Source organism: Gopherus evgoodei, chromosome 16, assembly GCF_007399415.2.
Source record: "Gopherus evgoodei ecotype Sinaloan lineage chromosome 16, rGopEvg1_v1.p, whole genome shotgun sequence".
Lineage (NCBI taxonomy): Eukaryota > Metazoa > Chordata > Testudines > Testudinidae > Gopherus > Gopherus evgoodei.
The window spans coordinates 19,644,174-19,652,100 of NC_044337.1; positions in this window are offsets into that span (position 1 = coordinate 19,644,174).

Below are 7,927 nucleotides of genomic sequence, written 5' to 3' on the forward strand. Positions count from 1 at the left end.
AGGGCAGTCCAGCTCCTGCAGCATCTGCCTTTCCATTCTCCAGCAACTCCAACACCACCTCAGCTGCTGGCTGCCAAGTCCTGCCATGAACCGCAACCCAATCACCCACTCTTCCCAGGCACCCACAGCTCCTCCTGAATACCAGCTGAGCCCAGTCCCTAGCACCTCCAAGCCAACAATGTACTTCACAGCATTCATCAATTACCCCTGGTAAACCTGCAGACTGAGCCACAACCACTGGGGGCTAAAGTCCCCGTGGTTCAAGGACCATAAAGGCAGCAGGTTCCCCTCCCAGATTAATGAGATGCTCTCTTTTTTCACCAGTATATTAATGGGATCATCTCTTAGTCATGGGGGGAAAAAACTGTCAACAAGAGCCATCTAGTCTTTCCCTGAGAGCACAAGTCAGGGCATTCCCCTACCAGCCAGCTTCGTCCACCAGAGCTCAACTCAGGGGTAAGTTCTTCATCGGAGGAGAAGCAGTGTGACATATAATGTCCCGAGGAAGGTTTACAGGCTTCTCTGTGAAACAGCACAAAGCACCAGACAAGACAAGGCACTAGACATTCATTCTCTAAATGCCACCGGGTCCTTTGGCAGCAGGTCAGTGACTCAGCATGCGGGTTACAGGTATGGGCTCGGACAGTAGTGACAAAGCCAGGAGGTGCAAATAAGAGCTCTGCAGGGTGCAGTCTGAAAGAGAGAGTCTGCTCCAACACCGCAGGCGAGGAGGGAGTCAAGGTGCCCGTCATATAAACCTAACAAAGGGCCTACCTTGTGCTATGGGAAGGAACGGGCTGCAACGGTCACAGCATGTGAATCAGCACCCAGAGCTCTCTGTACTGTCTCAGACACAAAACCGACGCTGAGTGGGGGTGGTAAGGTTGATACAGATCAATCCCTGACAGGTCCAGTACATCACACAATGGCTGTAATTATCCCCAAAAACAAGGATGGCAAACCCAGGAAAGTCAGACTTCAGGTTACACTGAAAAGAAATCCAAGCAGGTTCAGATTTGGAAATTCGCAATTAGGGCACTCAGGTAACCTTAACTCTGGCCTCCCGTGACACCATTTAGTTATGATGAAAGTATTTGAGCATTTGCTGTACCAGAGCAGATGAAAGTGATTTTTAAGAGATTGGTTTTTCATTGTTTTCTCTTTCATAGCATCTGTTCAGGTGGCAGAGCTAACACTTATAGCTTTGTCCAGTTTATCCACTGGCCTGGAAGTAAGCAAGCTCTCTCTGACCTTGCCTCTGACATACTGAGTGACCTGAGCCAAGACCATCACTGCGCTGTGCCTCAGCCTCCCCTCCTTTGCAAAGTGCTTTTGTAGTTTCATTCAGCCACAGAGTGAAGAATGATGATGATGATGATCTGTGGGAAGCACATTAACACACGTGGACGGTGAATAAATCATAACTCACTTATTTTGTTTCCCAAGCGCAAAAATTAAAAAGCCCATTGGGAGGCGTAGTCCAAAACCTCCTCATTTCACAGACTTAGGACTCTCAACTGGCTCTGTACTCCTTCCATTACAGGAGGTGGGGGTTGCACCTTTTGTTAATGGCTATATTTGAAATGAAAAATAAAAGTGCTTTCTCCATCAATTTTCCTCCAGTGTCTGGAAGCTACTTGTCTGAAAGGAACCTCTGTTCTGCATGAGTAATGAGGACTTCTGTTCACTTTAGTCTAAACATATATTCTCCCTTAGGGATCTCCCCACATCCAACTTGTATCATATGATTTCTGGCTGATTTCTTCCCCAACCCGATGATACTTGCTAATTCCAGCAAGAATTGACTTGTCTCCTTTCTGTGGTCAGGTTGCTGTTCTTTACATGTGCCTGTGTCTTCTTTCAGGCAACACTCCCCATTTCCATCCCTTTGTTGGCTAACAGTGCAGCTGGGTTCAGGGCTAAGGGGGACTGGGGGTCTCGGGGACTTATGATACATTACAGGACCTTTAACTTGCCAATTCCAATCAAGCCTTGTTGGAGAGTGGCTGACCTCCAGGAAGAGACCTGGTGGTTTCAGGCTAGTTCTTAGAAGACACAAGTGTCTACTCCACAAAAGCCTCAGCAGAGAAAGACTCGCAAGAGAACAAGCACTGAGCCGAACTCCCCTCTTTCACCAAACGTGGGCTGTCCAGGTCAGAGCAGAGTCGTGCTGGCAAAGCAGTGTTCTTCGGTGAACCAGTGTTAATTTCTTGCATGGTGGTGGGAGAGGAGAGGTGCCGTGGTGCCAGGGTATTGCTGCCAACAGCTGGTAGGTGATTATACTGTTCTCCCATCTCACTGCCACTTTTGCCTTGCCTTTGGGTGGCTTGGCCTTCTAGACTGAGCAGAAAAAGACATAAAAGACGTGAAAGTTTTAGCTGTCAGGCAACTGCTGCAGTGTCAGTTCCCTAGTGATGTAGAGGGAAGGCCAGGATCAGGTGAGGAGATGATGGTGAGACCAGGACAGCAGGGTGTTTGTGACATGCCCACAGTGTATGGGAAAGTTGTAGCCTTCAGGAATGAGGAACCTGGGGGACTCCAGAACCAGGCTGGGCAGCGATTCAGTTACACCTTCGGAGCACTATACTTCTCAGATTTGCTTTTGAAGTTGTACTGGGAAAAATCCAACCTCCGCATTGGGAGCTGGACTTCTAGGAACCTAAATAACAAAGGAAGAAGAGAGGGAGGGGGGAATCTAGCTTCCTTTTGTGCCCCTGTTCCATAGAGCTTCACACAAGATCACAAGCAATTTTCAGTTCCTCCCAAGAGGCTGCAGCTGCTAACAGAGTATAAGGCTTTCACCTTAAGCAATCTCTCCAAACTTCTAATACCCCTCAGTTAAAGGCACTTTTTTTGTTCACACCTACATGTAAATTACTATCTGCTTCCTGACATTCTAAACCATGAGCTGGTGCCAGCGCCATTTCTCACTCTTCTCATCCCTTCCAGGGCACATATAATGGATAGCTGTGCAAGGGAGCCCTCCCAGGAGAGTGAAGAGTGGTGTGGGATGAGAGATCAGTTGTGTTTTCTAAGGACTGAGGCCGATAAAGCTGCTTTCCTCCTGCACTTGGGGCTGGCTTCGCTGGGATCTGATCACCCATGGGGACAGACAGGGCCAGAGATTTTTTTTTCCTTTTGTCCCTTGAGCCTGACATGAACTTTGAAGGAAGCTCTGGGTTGGCGCCAGGCAGCATCCTGCCACATTTAAAGGGAGATGCCACTAATGATGTGTCCTTAGTCTGAGCTCCCAGCAGTCCAACACTGGGCAGCTCAACTGGGTGTGAACTTTCGCTCCTTCCTAAAAACAACAGATTGTGACGGCTTCCTCTGTTACCTTTATCACCTCCTCCCACCTCTCTCCTCCCTCAACCCTTCCTGGAAAGCTGCGGCTGCTTAGACAGTTGCCTGTGTCAATCATCGACACAACTTCCCTTCGTTTGGTGTCCCTCAGAGAAACTGTGTCCGAACACACTTACGGCTGGCTAGTATTTGTATTCCAGTAACATCAAGAGGCCCTGAATCAGGCTTGTGCTAGGAGCTGAAACCAAAGGTAATACGAGAGGGATTGTAAGCTCTCTGGGGCAGGCACTAAGCAGGCAAGACAGTCCAAACGTTGGATGTGGACAGGATGTAGCACAGAAGCAGAGTGATCAGGGTGAGAGGCAGCAAGTGCCATGCTAGTTCCTCTCCCCCTCTCTCCCTGCCCCGGTTGTTGTTTTGTCTGTTGGAATTCTGTCCAGCAGGAGGCAGTGTGATCAGAGGAAAGGGGTGTGGATGAGCTACTAGGAACATGGGCAGGGGAAATGACAGGAGATCGAGGGAGGGCAAGAACAGAGAGCAGAGGATGAGGTTGCAGCAGAGGCCAATGAGGGGAGTATTGGGAATTGGAGAAAAGAACCAATCAGCAAAGAGGGGAAAGTGATCCAGAAGCCCAGCATCAGAAACCAGAGCCTGACACCATCTCTGCTCCCTAGTTGGAGACATCTTGCTGCTGTGGCCTCAGCTCCCAGCTCCTGCTCAGCGAGCAGGTTCTCTCTGCTCTTGGGGCACTTGGCAGAGACAAATGACACAAGGCAGCATTTGGCATACACAGGAAGCTTTGTGCAATTCACCCTCTTCAGCTGGTAGTCATGAGGCCAGCAGCAGTGAGCAGAGCACCCAAGGGGAGCAGGCGGGGAGGAAAGGGCACATCTGCAGAGGAGGTCTGAGATGAGAACAAGAGCTGAGAAGGCAGAGGCCGCAAAGGATGCAGAGGAGAAGACTCTTGCAGAATAGGCAGGTGGAGGGCACAAGGGGCACAGGCAGCTGCAAGGGGAGGGAGCCAATTGGCGAGAGGCTGCAGTGAGTCCACAGCGAGTCATCCTAAAAGAGGTCAGATTGCAGGAGCATTGGAGGGAGTGTCTGCAGGGAAAGGGGGTCCTAAGCCCTGGGAATGGCAGGGACTAGGACTGATGTGGGGGTAACATTTGCTCTGCAGTCAGGAGTAGACAGAGCCCCTCCACAAAAACTCAGCTCAGCCTGAGTCTGCTCAGGTTCCTGAAACCCTCTGCTTCACATGATACATGCTCAGAGACTTAACACAGGCATCAGTGCGCAGCCCCTCCCAAGCCAGCCTGGTGTCACATCTCCTGTGCTTAGCGTGACCAGCTGTCCCAATTTTATAGGGACAGTCCCAATTTGGGGGACTTTTTCTTATATAGGCTCCTATTACCTCCCTCTCCTGTCCCGATATTTCACACTTGCTGTCTGGTCACCCTACCCATGCTGGCCTGGCAGCACAGACAGTTATGTAGCCAGGAGGGGCTAAGCGAGGAGGGTTTGCCTGCACACACATACACACACAGAGCAGCAACGCCTCTGGAAGTTTCAATGACAGTCAGCCCAGTGCTCCTGTTCTGGAAGGCTGGTGCCTCCAGGGATGGAGGATGGGTGGATGATGATGTTCAGGGGGATTCAATATTCAGCAACAGCTGGTCAGAAATTCCATTGGAAGTTTAATTTGCCCAAAAATCAGCCACAGAATTTCATGAATTTTTTTTGCAAATGTTGTTTCCCCATTTTCCAGCCGGCGAGAAAGCCAGTGAAGCCCTGGGCTCTAGAACTGCAGAGGTATCCTGTGGCCTTGCACTGAACACCAATGTATCCCGTCCCCAATGATCCATTGTGGGAGTTCTCCTGGCAAGGGAGAGTCAAACTGGGCAGACAGCTGAGGGCCGTTGCCAGAGAGAATCCCTCACCCTACAAGAGCCAGAAGTTTGTCAAGGTTTTTTTTCCCCCTAAGCATGGGGGGTGGGGGTGGAGCAACGCAGCTTGTCCAGCTCAAATAACAACTGATTGCTGGCACCCAAGCTACTCCGCTTCAAAGACAATGGGAGATAAACAGGGTCGCTGTTTAAACAAGGCAGACAGCTGGTGTCTCAGCTGCAGCTTTTCACTTCTTGGGGCCTTTGACTGCGGTTCCAAAAACATTTAAAAAAAAAACAGGAAAATTACACAGAGAGAAAGTGGGGCAATGTGTGGGGGCTTAGGGGTTAAGTAGACGCTGTTTTATGCACCATCTAGCCCATGCAAAAGCGTAGGGGGCTATCACCTATCCTACAGTCCTAGGCTTAACTTCTCACAGCACAGTCACAGCCTCCCACTTATTTATCAGGGAACCTGCCCAGTATAGAAACATTAGGGGTCAGTTAAACAAGGATTTTCCTCAAGCTCCAGGGGAATGCTCTATACACTTCCTGTTTGTTAGGGCTTGTGTAAACATAGAGCAGGTCCATGTGGGGACACTCTTACTCCAGAACAACAGGATCTTCTTCCTGACCAGGAGGTCAGCCAGGATGGTGGTCCCAATGTCTGGGACAACTACACTTCTCCGACTCCCAAATCATTTAAGCCTTCATTTGAGAGAGAGAGAGAGAGAGAGAATGCAAAGCTACTACAAGGATCAGTGTCGTTCTATTAGCAAACAACCTGTGATTGAGGGACCTCGGATCACCTGAGCAACGTGAATTAATTAAGTCCCCCAACATCCCTGGGAGGGAGAAAAGCAAGTGTTTGGGGAAACAGGCCTGGAGAGGTTACAAGTAGTTCAGTGGGGAGGTCACTGAGAGGCAGCCTGGTGCAGAGGCTAAGGCACTGAACTGGGAGTCAGGAGACCTAATTCTGTCACTCACCATGGGCAAGTCACTTCCTCTCTCCTCCTCCTCCCACCCTTTGGCTGTCTTGCCTGTTGAGATTGCAAGCTCTTTTTTTGTATTTGTACAGCACCGAGCACTGCTGTAATACACATCCTCTTTCAGAGACACTGACGATTTCAACTTTTTCTGCTTATTCCACAACAGCAGCCTCAGGACCTCAATCATCCAGCAGGCCTAGAGCCTCAGGGTCATTAGCCAGGGGCTGCTCTGGCTATATGCAAACTGGGCAGCCACCTGAGGTGAGTGGTGCTCTGCCTTGGCACTTGCTTCCACCCCCTTCTACCATAACCACTGGCCACCAGAAAACTTGCTGCAATCTCCCTGCAGAAAGACCGATGCACCCCGCTCCCCTGGTGGAGAGCTTCCGTTGTATGGGGAAGAAGCAGCCAGCATGCTGACATTTTGCCTAGGGGGGCAGCAGATTGTCCTGAGCATCATCTGCCCACAACTTCCTACTTTCACTCTATTTTAAAGGAAAGACCTCATCTGACCACAAGCGATATCCTCGCTGGGTCGTCTAGGAGCGTTGTGCCCTTTCTGTTGCCACCATGAAATGCCCCGATACCGACCTGTCGTTTTAGGGTCTGCTTTCCCCAATTTGGGAGGCTGAGGGGGAGTGTGAGATGGAGGCAGGGGGCAGTCTCACCCCGGCAACAAAGGAAGTTAAAAAAAAAAACCAGCAACTAAATTAAGGCTGGCAGCACCAGCGGGGGATCTCCCAGGCAGCCTTTGAACATCAGATCCTGAATTTCAAATTCAGTTTAGCACTTGCCGCCAGAGCGCTGTGACTTGCTCTGGACAGCAGCGCCTGCGGGCAGAGGGATGTAAGCGCTCACAAGGAAGAGTCAAAAAGCTTACATGTCTGCCTGTCCCCTCCCCCCCACATCCCACCCCAGCAGTCGTCTTTGAAAACAAGGCCCCGACTTGGGAATATGTTCAAGCACTGGTAGATGAAATCGTGTCACTGTCTAGAGGAAGTGATGCCTGCCAAGCACGTATGGACAGACCCAGACACAGGGCTGCAATGTCCAGAGTCCCCTAAGCGACCTGCAGCTCCTTTCATAACGCTGCAGAGAGCGGAGCCCCACCAAAGTTTCTGGGCGTCGTCTTCTGGATGAACCTGTTAGAAAGCAGAGTGGTGCAAATGTTCCCATGTAAGATCCTGACTGCCAAAATCTTAAAACCAGGTGCAAACTTCCCAGGCAATCCTGGGCCTGTGAAATGTGATCACCGTCAGGTTTAGCTGGTGACCAGATTTATTTGCCTGGCGGAAAAAATAAGTGAGCGGGATGGATCCAAAGAATTGGTTGCAGCGCATCAACTCCAGAAACCACCCTGGGCCTGTTGTAGTTTTGTTAATCTGGTCATGCACCAGACACTAATCACATGACCTGTAGTTGACCATCTGTTGTCCTGGGTGATGCTTAGCTTTGATTTGGCTGGGCACAACACACACACATAAGGCCAGCTGTTGGGGCCTCAACTGAGGTTTTGGGGGAAGAGCAGGATAATTTAAGGATCTATTGAAAGTCTTAGATTGAGAAACACGTTGAGGAAAATATTGATCTTTCGGCAAGAGGGGTAGGGAGAGGGATGCTAGTGAAAGAGTTGCAACCGATTACATCCCCGACAGGCCAAGTGCTGCTTAATGCCTAATTGTTTACTGGCTGTAATTTAATTGGACCTTGAAAGGTTTATTTCGCCTTTCACTTTCTACTTTTGCTAGCATG